Source organism: Chenopodium album, chromosome 16 (assembly GCF_948465745.1).
Source record: "Chenopodium album chromosome 16, dcCheAlbu1.1, whole genome shotgun sequence".
Taxonomy (NCBI): Eukaryota; Viridiplantae; Streptophyta; class Magnoliopsida; order Caryophyllales; family Amaranthaceae; genus Chenopodium; species Chenopodium album.
Window position 1 is genome coordinate 28,218,208 of NC_137849.1, and position 15,658 is coordinate 28,233,865.

General features: G+C 35.6%; 1 pseudogene; it reads left to right on the forward strand.

The window, feature by feature from the left end:
* The first annotated feature begins 3,562 nt into the window (after positions 1 to 3,562).
* LOC145587008 (small nucleolar RNA R71) lies at positions 3,563 to 3,660 on the forward strand (annotated as a pseudogene).
* Positions 3,661 to 15,658: the final 11,998 nt, after the last annotated feature.

Below are 15,658 nucleotides of genomic sequence, written 5' to 3' on the forward strand. Positions count from 1 at the left end.
GCCTTTTATGCAGGTTTAAAGGGAATTTGTACTTGAAATCACGCTTAATAAGATAATTATTAATTTGGTTTAGGCTAATGTGATTTTAACTCAAGTGATCGCCAATAATAGTATTATTTGTGCATTAATATTCAACCAACATAGATTAAACAGGGTAGGTTTAATATAATGTTTGTATGTTATTCGAAAAGCGCGCATGAATACGAGCAGAACAAAGTAGAGGCCTATTTTATAGGGCGGGTCCTTTCTTTTGTAGATTGGATTCGTACCTTCATCCTCGGACCCTGTTTGGTTCAAGACCTTATGGAGTTGATGGTCCTTTTGGATTGTCTTTTGGGTTTACAAGTTCCTAAAACTTGTTGGCGACTCTTTTTGCTCTTTGTCTTTCCCTTTGGAACGCCACCGTACTTTAGTGTATGATCACAGTGGGGTTCAAGTTTGGGGTTATCATAATGCTTGAAATATTCCCTACAATCATTGAGTGGTTTTGCAATAAGAGATAAATCCTTGATAAATCTTCTATAGAACCCGGCATGCCCTAAGAAAGATCGCACTCCTTTCACATTAACCAGAGGTGGAAGCTTTTCAATCACTTCAATCTTTGCCTTGTCCACCTCAATGCCTTTGTGAGAGATTTTGTGACCAAGGACAATGCCCTCCTCAACCATGAAATGACATTTCTCCCAATTCAAAACCAAATTCACCTTCTCATATCGAGCCAAACATTTCTCAAGATTCTCAAGGCAAGCTTCAAATGAAACACCACCTACCGAAAAATCATCCATGAACACCTCCATTTCTTCTTCTAACATATCTCCAAATATGCTCATCATACATCGTTGGAAAGTGGCGGGGGCGTTGAAAAACCCAAATGGCATTCTCCTATAGGCAAAATTTCCATATGGACAAGTAAAAGTTGTTTTCTCTTGGTCATCCGGGTGAATAGGAATTTGGAAAATCCCAGAATATCCATCAAGAAAACAATAATACTTGTGCCTTGTTAGTCTTTCAAGCATTTTATCAATGAATGGAAGGGGAAAATGATCCTTTTGGTGGATGTGTTTAGACGTCGATAGTCTATACACATTCATCATCCCGTGACCGTCCTTGTAGGAATGAGCTCACCTCTCTCATTGTCTACAACGGTCATGCCTCCTTTCTTTGGGACAACGTGGACTGGGGAAACCCATCTAAGCTAGAGATGGGGAATATGATTCTCGCATCCAATAGCTTAGTGATTTCCTTCTTAACTACCTCCCCCTTTTGAGGGTGTAGCTTTCGTTGCCTTTCAATGCTAGGTGAGGCGCCCTCCTCAAGAGTGATATGGTGTGAACATAAAGCCGGGCTTATACCTTTGACGTCATCAATTATATAACCCAAAGCACCTTGGTTTGAGCTCTGTAATTGGAACACCTTTACCTTCCTTAGTTGAGGCCACTTGCAATGCCTCTTAACTTGAAATTCCCATGCAAATATGACCATCACTCTCTTCCTGACTCTTTTAAAAGAAGTCATTTCCTTGCCATGCTCACCTATCTTTTCCTTATTCAACAAAACACACTCACGTGGATCATTAAAAGTGAGCAAGTGCTCATGCATAGAATTCACAATATCATTCAAGATTTCAACTCTCATCTAATTTTCAAGTGAAGAAGAAGGAAATTTCATGCTTTCATTCAAATCAAATTCAATGACTTCTTCTCCAACTTTGAGAGAAATCTTAACACTTTTAACATCAATCATGGCACCAGAGGTAGCAAGGAAAGGTCTACCAAGTATGATAGGAATATTGGCATCCTCACCCATTTTAAGAACAACAAAATCAACCGGAATTACAAACTTTCCTACCCTCAAAGGAACATCTTCTACCTTACCTTTTCGAATCTTAATTGATCCATCGGCTAGTTGCAAGGTAATATTGGTAGGCGAAAGTTCCCCTAACTAAAGTCTTTGATAAACCAAATATGGTATAAGGCTAACACTAGCTCCTAAGTCACACAAGGCATTATCAATTTACATCTTATAGATAGCACAAGGGATAAAAAAGTTTCTGGGGTCCTTCAACTTGGGCAGCATCTTGTTCATAATGATTGCACTACAATTCTCGGTCAAGCTAACCGTTTCCGCCACATCACAAGTTCTTTTTCCACTCAAGATGTCCTTACAGAATTTTGCATAATTCGGCATTTGGTCTATGACATCGGTAAATGGAAGTGTAAGATGAAGTTGTCTAAGCATCTCTATGAATTTGCCAAATTGTTCATCTAGTTTGTGCCTATTGAACTTTTAGGTGTATAGGAGCTTGGGTTTGATAACTTCTCTTACTTTCTCTTTTTCTTTTTCAATTGGTTTCTCACTTACATCCTCACTCAAAGAGCTTTTTCTTTCCTCATCCTCAACCAAAACTTCCTTAGGACTCTCCTTAGCCTCACTCTTCTTAGGCACTACATTCTCAAGAATCCTACCACTTCTTGTCACTATGGCATTAATTGGTCTCTTAAGATCTAAACCTTGAGATGGTAGAGAAGAAGGGCTAGCATGCTCTTTCAAAATATTTTCCAATTGAGAGATTTAATTCTCCAACATCTTATTATGAGCCATCATGTCATTAAACTTCTTATCACTAGATGACATGTAAGTGTTCAACACCTTGATCTCATTTTCGATGACATCCTCCAAAATACCTCTAGAAGAGGATTGTTGGGCATAAGAACTATCATTTTGTCCTTAAGCCTTTGGAGTGAAATTGGGTGGGGGACCCCTTTGATTGTAGTTTTGAAAATTGCCCCGATTTCGGTTACTCCAATTGCCCCGACCTTGATTTTGGCCATTTTGATTATGATTACCATAATTTTGATTATGGTTCTCATATCCTTGGCCTTGGTTTTGACCACCATAACCTTGGTGGTTATAGTTGCCTCGAAAACCTTGGTTTCCTTGGTTTCTATAACCCCCATTGTGGTTATAATTATCAAAATTCCCATTATGATAGTTCTTATTCCCATTATTTCTTTGATTATCAAATCTAGGTCCAACATTGTTATTAGACACATAATTCACATGTTCATTCTCATTGCCAACATAGTCATCACATCCATCAAAAGATGAATTAGGACAATTTGAAGCATCATGATCATATGAATCACACAAATCACAAAACATATAGCCACTAGACATGTTGCTAGAAGAGGGAGGGGGATTTGAGTTAGGAAATGTACCTCTCCCCTTATTTTGGGAGGAAAGTATTGGTGTTTGTGATGAAGCACTTCAATTTCGGCTTTGATAGAGGTCCTTTCCTTGCCTAATTCCGAGATTTGTGAGGATAAGTTGTTGATGGCATTGATATGATCAACCGATCGAGTACACCAAAGTACCACTTTTGCTTGTTGTTTCACGCTCATCATCTTGCCAATCCATATAATGCCTCACTAAATTTTCAATGACGTCCACCACTTCCTCCTCCATCTTGTTCATTATTGGTCCTCCGGCTCCCGTATCAAGGCAAAATTTTCCTCGACGGCTTAGACCTCCATAGAATATTTGGATGATTTGATAGGTGGGAATCCCATGGTGTGGGCACTCTCTTTAGTAATCCTTGTACCTCTCCCATGCCTCATAAAGACTTTCATTTGGCTTTTGCTTGAAACTTTGAATGAGAGCTCTTGCTTCGGCCGTATTCTGTTGTGGGTAGAACCAAGATAAAAACTCCTTAGTCACTTCATCCAATGTCCTCAAGGATTTTGGTTTCACCTCCTTGTCCAACCACTCTAATGCACGTCAAATGAGAGAAAAAAGGAAAAGCTTAGGTGAATAAACTCTTGAGAAACCCCACTCACTTTGATAGTGTTGCAATACTTCTCGAATTCCTTAAGATGGTTGAGAGGACTCTCATGCTTTGCACCATTATATTGACGCCTCTCTATCAAGGTAATCACGGTCGGTCTATTCTCAAAGCCATTTGCCGATGTCGTAGGTAGAGAAATTCCGCTTTCAAACCTATAGGCTCCCGGGACTCCCAACTCCCTTAGTGCCACTCTTTGGTTATCTCCAATGATGACTTGCTCTTCTTCTTTCCTTGGACAACGTCTAGCAACTCTCAACTTTGTAATTATCCTTTCAATTTCTAGATCGAAAGGCAATAGAGGACAAACACAAGATCTACGCATACAATCTCAAAGAAAAGGTTAGTAGCACGGCTACAAATGTAGCCTAAAAGAGAGAAAATCTTTTTGTATTTTTCAAATAAAATGGAATAGATTTAATCAACAATAGCAAATAAACCATGACATTCCCCAGCAACGGCGCCATTTTTGACACGAGGAAAACTAGGTCGTTGAATTCTATGTATCCCCGATCAAAACCAAATTTATAACCAAACTCAACCCTAAGTATAGGGTTAAGTTCGGGTCGAACTCAAGGGAATGAGGTATAAGCTAAAGTCTCAAGTTAAGCTATCCCGAAGTCTAGGTAAGGGTTAGTCTAAACAAACTAAACAACACTACTAAATGAATACAAGAACGATATTAAGGATGTTAGGGAATTAGGATCCACATTCACTCACGATAATCATACTAATTGGGCAAGAATTCAACCAATCAAATAATGTGAGGGAAGGTGGCAAATGCAATCAAAATCACTTAAAGAGCTATTTCCTAGGGTCAAGCTAGATGTCTCTACAAATGACTTCAAAGGAAAATCGCAAAACAAGATCAATCGATAATAATAGCTTCCAACTCAATTTGTCGTATCTATGAAAACTATTATGCAATCTAGCTTGATAATTAAGGTTGATCACTCCTCAAGACATCAAAAACATGCACAAATTTCACTAACCAATTTAATCACAATGTTGATCAATCAAAATCCCCTAATTAGCCATGAATTATCACTCATACATGCTTCACCATATCCCTAACAAGCAATCTACTCACTACACATTGCAAAATTGAATCGCAAAACTAAACTAATCACCAATTTCATCATCAACATTATATTCAAAATATACTCAAGCTATCAAAAATCAAATCAAACAAACAACAAGTAATTCAATTAAATATCAAGAATCAAAAACTAAAGTTGCGTTAAAGAGTAAAGAATTTTTACAAAACTTTGATCAAAATCAAAGAGGAAGAAGATTGAAATTAGCATTCATCAAAATCACCAAGTTTCTCTCTCTAAAATCTAAGAAGAAAAGTTTTCCTAAATTCAGCTTCTCTTCCTATAAATCCAATCTATTACAAATTCTAATCTAATTCTCCCTCTAGATTGAAGAAATTCTATATATAGTAAAACTAACAAAGGAGAAGTTAGTTAGACGTCCAAAAAGAACCCCAAAAGGCGCGCCCTCTCCACTAAATGCGCGGCCGCAAAGAAGTGGGTACGGAACAGGGAGAGAAGGGTTGCGCGGCCGCTCCTCTCTCTTGCGCGGTCGCGCCCCTGCTCTGCGCGCCCGCATCGCCCTCGTGCGCGCCCGTGCCTGGGAGTAAGGCACCTTCTTCTTGTGCATCCGTTGATGCTTCCGTGCACTCCACTTGATGCTTGTTGGGGGTGGCAGTTTCCAAAGGTCTTCAAGGTGGGTTCAACACTGATTTTAATGTCCACGCAGCTTGAGAGCGCGGCCTTGAAGACTTGGCTTTTGCACTCCTTCACATTTGAGCTTCAAAAGGAGGGACCGGCTTGCATCTCAAGCCTTGAAAATCCCGAGAAAAGGTCATTTAGCTCTTTAAACATCACCAATCTCCTGAAATCAAATAAAAGCAATCAAATAAAAGAGAAAAAGCAAAATAAACTTAAGAAATGCAAGAAAATGGGACAAACAAATAAGAAAGCACAAACTAGAGAAAAAATCATATAAAACTAAAGAAAAAGGGATAAAAGAGCTACAAAGATGATTGAAATTCATCCTAAAAGAGGCTAAATGAGTGTCGTAAATGACACTCTTCAATATGTGAATATTTGTTTGCGTGCTTTGTTTTATCTATATTTATATTTTATTATTTAGGGGTTACTTTTTTGTTTGGATTATAGTATAGTAGGGGTTACCTAATTAGCATAATATGGCTTCTTAGTATTATAGGTGTTATTTAGTTTGCATAATAGGGATTACCTTAATAATATATTAGGGGTTATTTCTATATGTAATAAGGGTTACCTATTTACTGTTAGAGTGGTTACATGTATAGTGTAATAGGGGTTACCTGTATAGTATAAGAAGGGTTACTTATATAGTAAAATAGGGGTTGGTCTTATTTATATGAGGGGTTACTTGTATAGGATAGTAGGGGTTACCTGTTTGTATATAATTGGGGTTACCGGTGTGTATATAATAATGGGGGTTACTTATATACAATAAATATCATAAAAGAGATCTTAGCATAATTGGACGGTTTAGTTACTTAGCATAATAAGGTTACTTAAAGCAAAAATACCATTACATATCTTATATATTAAAGCAAAATATACATATGTATAACCTACTGGAACATATTCTATTAAAATAAATTTGGATTTTGAATTGGTGTTGTTGTTTCGAATTCTCTCGTGTCTCCTTTAGCTTGCATTGCTTTTGGTTTCTTTTTTTTTTTTTTTTTGTGTGTGTGTTTTGATTATTTCCTTTTCTCGAAATGCCCTTTTATTCTCTTGCTTCTTTCGTTCGTGTTTGCTCTGTCTGGATCCATGACTGTAAGAATATGATGCTCTATTTCCTTTCCTTTGTCTGTTATTGCTAAATTTTTGTTTTGTTGTTGTAATTCTCCTTCTTATGTGAATGCAGTATAATTAGGGGAGAAACATATTGTTACCTTTTCTATTTTTCTTTTTATTTTATCTGCCTGTGTTTCAATTTTTTTAAAACTCTTCCTCTACTAACTTTCGGGTCTCTGAGTGTTCCTGACATTTTAATATCAGATTGTACCCTTTTCTTGCCATAATTTGTCTCCAAGGAATGTATTTTACTGTTACTCTTGCATATGCTTCTCTTGTTTCATCTTTTTTTTCCATATATGTGTTTTTGCAAACTTTTTCCACCTTGTTGAGATATACTAAATTGGTATTCTGGTCACTGAATGTTGTTGTAGTACATGTAGAGTGTGATAGCACAACCACCCCACTTCTTCAAAATTTTTGGAAGAACATGCTACATTGGTGAGAAGAGAGTATACCACCTGAAAAGAAGTCTTTGCTTAGAGCTATGCACCATTTTTCCCTAATGCTATTGAGTCTTTTGAACCAATTATTTTTCTCAATCTTATATGTTTTAATCATATTTTCCTAGCAAGTTTCAAACTCTTCTCTTGTTACACAACCAGATAGGCACTTGTTGAATTCATATTTGAAAGTTGTGTCCCTTTTTAAGGCTCCAAATTAACCTCAACACTGCATTCTTAATCAAGTGCCAAATGCAAAGCATGTGTCTTGAGTGAGGGAATACCTGCATTAATTAACTTGTTAGGTTTTGTCATATAAATAATAGGGACATAAGTATTTACAATGATATAATAGAGACATTAGTATATTACCCTTTGAATTTCTATTGACATTGCCAAGTCTTTGTCTGTAAATATAGAAGAAAGTTGTATTCCACCCATAGATTTCTTAAAAGTGTCCAACAACCACTCAAATGTATCGATTGTTTCATCAGCGATAAACGCACAGCCGAACATTACATTCAACTAATGATTGTTGATACCAACTATTGAAGAACAAATGAAGTTATATTTGTTTATTCTGTAACTAATATAAAAAATAGTTACATCCCCATAGATGCTATAGTCTTCTCTCATTTCTGATTCCCTCCAAAAAAATTATTGTAAGTTTGCTTGAATTATCTCCACCGCCTAATTTGAATCTGAAAAAGAAATCTGGTTCATTTGCTTGTCTTTGTTATAGCATGTCTATTACTGTCTGTGCATCACCTCCTTCCATTTCTTTCATTTTCTCCTTGTTATATAGTTAAAGTGATCTTTCATTGTGTGTCATAACACATTTTCACCACCAGCTTCATGAGACATTAGACGATAAGATTCTGTTGGCTTTAATCCACTCTCTGCCATCAGGTTTATAACTTGTGCTTTTTTTCTGTTATTTTTCTTTCTGACCTATGTAGATGCTGCCATTCTGGTCTTGTCAATTCATGGTATTGTTTCATCATATGCTCTTCAATTTCAAACACACCGTCACTATTCTTTTGGCTCTAATGAATACTTTGCAGCCGGTTCTAGTAATAGGCACTTGCTTTACTCTCTTCTGTTTTTGGTCTGGTGGAGGTGGAGTTATTTTTTCACTTTTGTTTAACTCTGAATTATTCCTTTGAACAAACAAATTATTTTCCTTTAAGTGTTTTGGGTTCTCCTTGTGTGTATCTGCTTGTTGATTGTCTTACCCCAAATCCAGTAACAAAAGCATGTTTTTTTTTGTATATATATATATATATATTTCATCCAAAGTGTCTGCAGCATAGCCAACAAGGCATCCAGAGTAGTCCTGTTATCATATTTACTTTCTTTAGTCAGTGTGCTTTCACTTGATTCTGCAAGAAAAAACAATATTAAATTAGTGAGTATGCTTAATATGTGGGTCTAGGGTAATATAATTAAATATGCAGTTATATGGTGTTACTGAATTAATATAATGGGGGTTACATGTTTAGCATCATGGGGGTTACTTACTAATTAGCATAATAGAAGTTGTGAGGAGGGTGTGCCCGTCGTAGGGGATCCTTCTCCTCTATGCATATGGCCCTTTAAAAGCCTAGGACTTTACACTTTTTAGGGTGTGTTAGGATTTGAATTCCTAACTGTTTAGGAGACCTTGAATTAGAGTTGATTCTATCATTACGCTTATTTTGTAAGAAACTATTAAAGAATAGCCAATGAGTTTTAGGAAAACTCATGAACCTCATTCATACCTTTCTCCTAAGTAGTGTTCAAGGGATACTTAGCATGAATCATAAGTTTACCCATGCCCAAATTGGCTTACATGTACCAGAAATAAGTTCGAGAGCAAGGGTGCTAAAATAACGTTCCTTTTAGGGAGGAATCGCTATTCTAGCCCTAGTGCGGCCTCTACTAGCTCTTCCTTTTTCACAATTTCATTACCAAAAAATATATGCAACGTGATGCATAAAACTAAGTTAGTTGATTTTATTTACAAGCATTAATCACATAAAGAGTACATTTCAACGAATGTCGTTATTCTTTTTTTATTCCAAATTCGTGAAAAGAACAAAAATAAACAAGATTTGCCTTAACTTAAGTGATAAAACAACAATTAATTATTTTTGTTTATTTTTGTTCTTTTCACGAATTTGGAATAAAACAACTAATTATTCAATTTTTTTTTTATTATTCAATTCTAGACTTTAATTAACACAAGAATACTATATGAAATTAAATAATTAAAGTTTATTTAAAGTGATCAATCAGCACTAATTAATCAATTAAAGTTATTTAAACAAGAAAAGAAAGGTGATTTAACTAAGTGCTTAGGAAATTAACCGTTCTTCTTTATATGCTTGGATCTCCGTCTTATATGTTTATGGACCTTATTTCTTCTTCGTCCCTCCAAGGAATTAAATGGATGGATTAGATTTGAAGAGTTTAAGAAGAAAAGTAGTATGATAGTAAGAGAAATTGAGAGATTAGGGATTCAAGAATTCTAGGGTCTAGAATTCTAAGTTTTCTGTTGTCATTAGGGTTAAACGAAGACCCCTATTTATAGGCGTAGGAATATAGATTTAGGGTTTTAGAGACGCAGCGTCAGGTGGAGAGCGCAACTCGAAGAGTCGCGCTGAGGGTCGCACGCATCTCTATGACTTGCGCGCGCCAGGCATGCGCAACTTACAAAGTTGCACTCGGTGCGGTTTTCCTTATACAAAAACGCGTTTTAAAAACTTCCATAACTTTTGATTGAGAAGTCGGATTAAGGAAATATCATTAGAAATCAGTGAATGTCTACTTTCTAATTCCGTTAGAATTAGGTTAAAAGATGCTAAGTATCAAAAGATATGGCCGTTTGAGTGCAAGGGTGTCGGTTTTACGGAACGTTTTAGTATTTTGATTGTAACTTCTTCGTTTTAACTTGGAATTGAGCTTATAATATACCGTTGGAAAGATCTTTGAAAGGGCTATCCATAAGTATAGTCCTTGCATGGAAATTGTATGGTTGGTTTATCTGATTGGCTCGGTTTTCAACAATGTAAGATCCATTGGATCCAATTATTGCATTTGACGTATTTGGGTCCATTATTAACTAAGATTAAACATATATGAGCACGTTTTAGGCCTAATTAGTAATTGGAATAGGCTCTAAGATAACTTGGTCTCAAATATGGGTTTTAACTTACTTCATAATGCATTTCGTAGTTCATAAACACTTCAACTTTGATTTAGCATGAAGAACGGGTTTTTATAACATCATCACCCTTCCTGTTGGGACAGGGGCCAAAAGTAGTTGTCTACAGAAGTTAAGTGTGTAATATATTTCATATTACTAGTTTTTTAGTTGGTTTTATAAGGGTTCCTTAGTATAATAGGGCTTCTTTGTTGAGAGGGGTTGCTTTTATAGTATAATAGGGGTTACTTGTATAGTATATGGAGGTTAATTTTATATTTATATGAGGTGTTATCTGTATTTGATAATAGTTGTTACCTTCATAGTATGATAGGGGTTACTATTATATATATGAGGAGTTACTTTTATTTATATATGAGGATTTACCTTTATAGTATAACAGGGTTACCTATTACCAATGGTTTACTTGTATAGTGTTACTTGCATAGTGTAATAAGGGTTACTTTTATATATATGAAGGGGTACCTACCTGTATAGTATACCAGGGGTTATTATATGTTTGGTTATTGACTTTTATACAATAGGGGTTAGTGCATAGTACAATAGTGGTTACCTTCATAGTACAATATGGGGTACTTTTATAGGGGTTACTTTTATATGTAAAAGGATTACCTGCATAGTGTAATGGGGGTTACCTTATATATATATGACTAATACGAGGGGTTACTTGTATAGTATACTGGGTGTTAATTGTATTCAATAGAGGTTACCTGCATAGTATAATAGGTGTTACCTGTATAATATACTACGAGTACTTGTTACCAAGTGGTTAATTTTACAGTAAAGTAGGGGTTACTTTTGTACATAACAAGGCTTACCTGCATAGCTTAATAGGGGTTATTTTAATTTCATAGTGGAGGTTACTTATATAATATAAAAGAGATTACTTGTTTAATATAATCTAGGTTTCTTATATACGAAATTATACAAACAAATGATTGTTACCTTGTAATTCATTGTTGTTTCTGTTATCTATATCTAGATTCATTAATTAATCACCTATTTGTTCGATCTCCATAGATTCTTGTGAATTTGAACAAATTTCCGATTCTTCAGGTTGAGAAATTTCTGATTCTTTAGGTGGAAAAATTTCTGATCCTTCAGGTGGAAAATTTTATTATTGTTCAGGTGGAAAAATTTATGATCCTTCAACCATTAAAGCTTCGAGTTTAAAGATCTGGAATAAAAAAAATTAATTTTTGGTTGATGAAAATTTTCAGAATTTGTGTGTTTGCGCAATTGATCTGTAAATTTTTAGATGTTGATGTCAACTTTTGTTTAGGGATTTGTGCAATTGTGGGCTTTTTATTAAGTCAACCTGTGTTTTCTTTGGCAAGTAAATCCCGTTATTTTTGACAAGTGATTCTCGTTATTTTTTGGTATGGCATGTGGCCAGCCATACCAGAGACCTTCTGAAAATATTTAGGAAAAATTAATAGGAAAGGTCCCAACTATGCATTCTTCTTTAAAAGGGTTAAACTATTGATTAATTCATGACAGTCCCAACTATGGGGTGGTCGTTCCAAAAACTGTCCTTGACCTTTTTATGACCGGTTAAACCGGTTATTGCCATCACATGTCACAAATCAATTGGCTAATGCTTTAATATATTATTATTTTTTTTAAATGTTCACCCCCCATTCTACCTACTTGACCCTTTCTATGGCCACCAAGCCATCAATCTCTACATCGACAACCGCACATGAACAGATGGACCCCTAACCACCTGTTGCTGCAACTTCACTCCTCTCCCAGTAGAACCCAAGCCATACTCCAAAAGCATCCTCCCTTCCTAAACCCAGCCACCATCGTAAATCATCCTATACACCAGCCACCTCCCTACTTTTGCTTTCTCTTCCTCTCAAGTTGAGCTGTGTGGGAACGTGGGTGGTGGTGAGCGAGGATAGGTAGGTGATATTGTGGGAAATGGTGAGCAGAAGATAGGTGGGCGTGGGTCTAGGTAGATGGGTTGATGGGCTGATGGGTGGTGTCTAGTGGTTAGAGATGTCGTGGGCTAGGTGGAGAAGGAAGGGGTTAATTAATTAGATTTTGTAAAAATGAATGGCCCGACAAAATTGCAACACGTGGCAATAGTTACCGGTTTACGCAATCATAACAGGTGAAGGAAAATTTTTAGAAGAACCCCTGATAGTTGGGATTGTTGTGGATTAATCAATAGTTTGACCCTTTTAAAGAAGAATGCTAATAGTTGGGACCTTTCTTGTTAATTTTTTCATATATTTATGACCCCCTTTCAAATCCACTACTACTTTTTTTGTTTCTAAATTTTTTCATTCATCTCACATTTAATTATTTTTCAATAAGCTATTACCTCCATTATCTTCCTTTCAAAATTATTTAAAACTCCAACTATTTCACTAAGTCAATAAAATTGTCTGAAATTATGTGCCAATATGACACTTATTGAAACACGGAGGAAGTATACAATATTTACCAAGGAAATTTGAAAAATACCACCATCTAAAGTAGCCAATTTTTACATTACCACCTTAATTTTTTTTATTGTATTATACCACCTAGTTTTTTCCAAAACGCTAAAAACTACTACCACTTCTCTGAGTGACGTCATCATGAATCCTACAAACGGCCTTCTTTTCATTTTCTCTCTTTCTTCTCTCGATTTCCCTTGTTCATCCAAGGATTTATGTCTTCGTTAAGTGCAATTACTAGATATATAATGGATCAAATTATGGAGATGATTAAGTTCGTTCTTTTAGGTCGTCATTTTCTGTTTCTAGACGTGATCAATGATCTTTAGGCTAGTCAAATAGTCAAAAGCCCAATAGAATGGATCCTATAAGGTCACACAAAAGGGGTGCTAGATTGAACAAAAGAAGGAAGCCCATTATTAATTGGGCCTCATGGAGTGGCCGGCCATATGGCTTTTAAAGGGAGAGTATTGTGGGCTTGGTTTGGACTCTAATTATACATATGATGTATAAATAGAGGCTTTGCCTAGGGTTTGATATACAACACAATTAGCAGTCAATTGAGAATAGACTTGGTAGCAATCAAACCCTAAAGCCTTACGCACATACTCTCTCCTCATCCCTCACGTCCGCACACGCCGGTGGTGCGTGTGGTGCACGGTGGTGGTCGTGGTTGTTCGTGGCTCGGTTTTTCTCCTCCCCTCCTCGTAGAAGGTGGTTCGAAGTGTTCATGCCCAACTACCTGGCATTAGTGGAGGTTCAATTCTATCCTGTGGACTAAGTAGAAGAGCAACACTTGGGGCTCTATTGTCTCCCTAATTTACAGTCAATCATTTGTGGAAATTACGCGTCAAAGGTATGTATTATGTGATTCTTTATGTGTTATGCTTGTAGATCTTGTTTAGGTGCAAACGAATATGATTCATGAAATTCCGCGTTATAGTACCTAAAACCCAACAGTGGTATCAGTTAGCCTCTTGCATTTACGCATATTGATCATAAATCTTTGTTGTCCACAAATTTTAATTCAATTAAGAGGGAGAATAATTTAATTATGGTTCAATCTATATTTTAAATGGAGATTTAAAGGTTTGGAATTGTTTAAATGTGATTTAAATTGCTCAATTTTTCCTAGTAAAATCTGAATTAAGCCCTAGTTTTTCAAAAATTTTGATTGAAATAAAGCCATAATTTTTTATTTTTGTGCTAAATTTGGATAACTTTCGAATATTTTATGCTTCATAAATCTAATTAGATTGATTTGATACATAAAATATGATTTTTTGTATAATCAATAATTTAATTTAAGTGTTAGATTAAATTTGAATTAATTTTGTGAAGAACCCTAAAATTGAAATTGAATTATGAATTTGATTTCAAAATTAAATTAGGCATAAATGTTATGTTTTAATTCAAAAGATCCAATTTAATTTAATTTTACAAAAGTTTTTTAATTAAATTAAATCTCAAAAAAAATGGATTTTATTTTGAAAAAACGAGGCAGCCGTGGCTAGGTGGATGAACCACCGTCAAGTGGTCCACGGCAGCTGCCCAGGTGGTCGAAGAAAGGGCACACAGTGGTGGGCAACAAGGTGCGGCGGGATAGGAGCGCAACTATTGCGCCACTGTCTACTGCACCCCGGCGTTTAGCCACCAGCGGGGAGGGCAACGCATGTGGCTGGGCTTCGCCTAGCCACGGCGGCGCGGAAACCTTCTAGGGTGAGGGAGATTTCGAGTGGTCAACAGCGCAAGGAACCGTCTCTAGTCTGAGGGTGTTCAGGCGGTTTTGCTTGGGTCGTTTCCTCAAATGTCGTTTTCTGCGGGCGGGTGGAATAGCCACTTGCGAACTGCTGCATTGGCTGGGTTTTCCCCTTGCTGACGTGGCAATAAGTGTTTTATCAAGAAAAAAAAATGTTTTTATTAAAGTCATTGTTTTATTTAATTATAGATAGATAAAATCAGATTTTAGTTAAGATAATTATAAATTATATGATATTTTCAAATTTTAAAATTTTTTTTTATCTTTGAAAAATATTAAAGGATAATTGAGCAAATTCCAAAAGATAAAGATTGACTTGATAATGTGATTATCCATAATTAGTTAGGTAATTGATTTAAAATTGTGATTGGCTAGTAATTAGGATAGAATTTCCAATTTTTGTTAGGATAATCTTTGAGGATGAATATGATTTATCTTTTAAGATTTAAATAAGATTTAATTCTATCTCATGCCTAATTTAAAATATATGATATTTTATTGATGGTCATGAATAATATATGATATTATCTAATTGTAATAATTAAAATATGAGATATTTAGGTTCCATGTTTTCTTAAATATGAACATTCGATGTTGTAGTTTAGGAAAGCATGATGAGTGATTTATTATGTGGCAATTTTATAATATATGATATTATGTTGCTATATGATGACTAGTATGGCCCAATAGATTACTAAATACGATCTGCGCATCATGATGTATTTTTGTAATCTAAGTACAGTCTGTGTACCGATAAAGTATTTTTGTAATTTTATTAAATTTTATTTAAGTAGTAAATAGAAAATAGTAAGATTATAGGTTGCAGTTAATCCAAGAAGCCCATGAAGTGAAGGCCCAAAGGAGCAAGGTGGATGAGATCCATGAAAGTTCAAGTGGGAGCATTTACTTAATTAGTTTTCTTAGGATTAGGGGCCATGCTATGTCTTGTTTATGCATTCAGTATTTTATGCATGTTAGATTTTATTGATGTTAATGATGATGCGCTAGAGTTCACTAAATTAATCATAACATAATAAATCTAAGTCCCATTAATATTGAGATTGCTTTTCTAATTAGATACCCAACAATCCTTCGATGT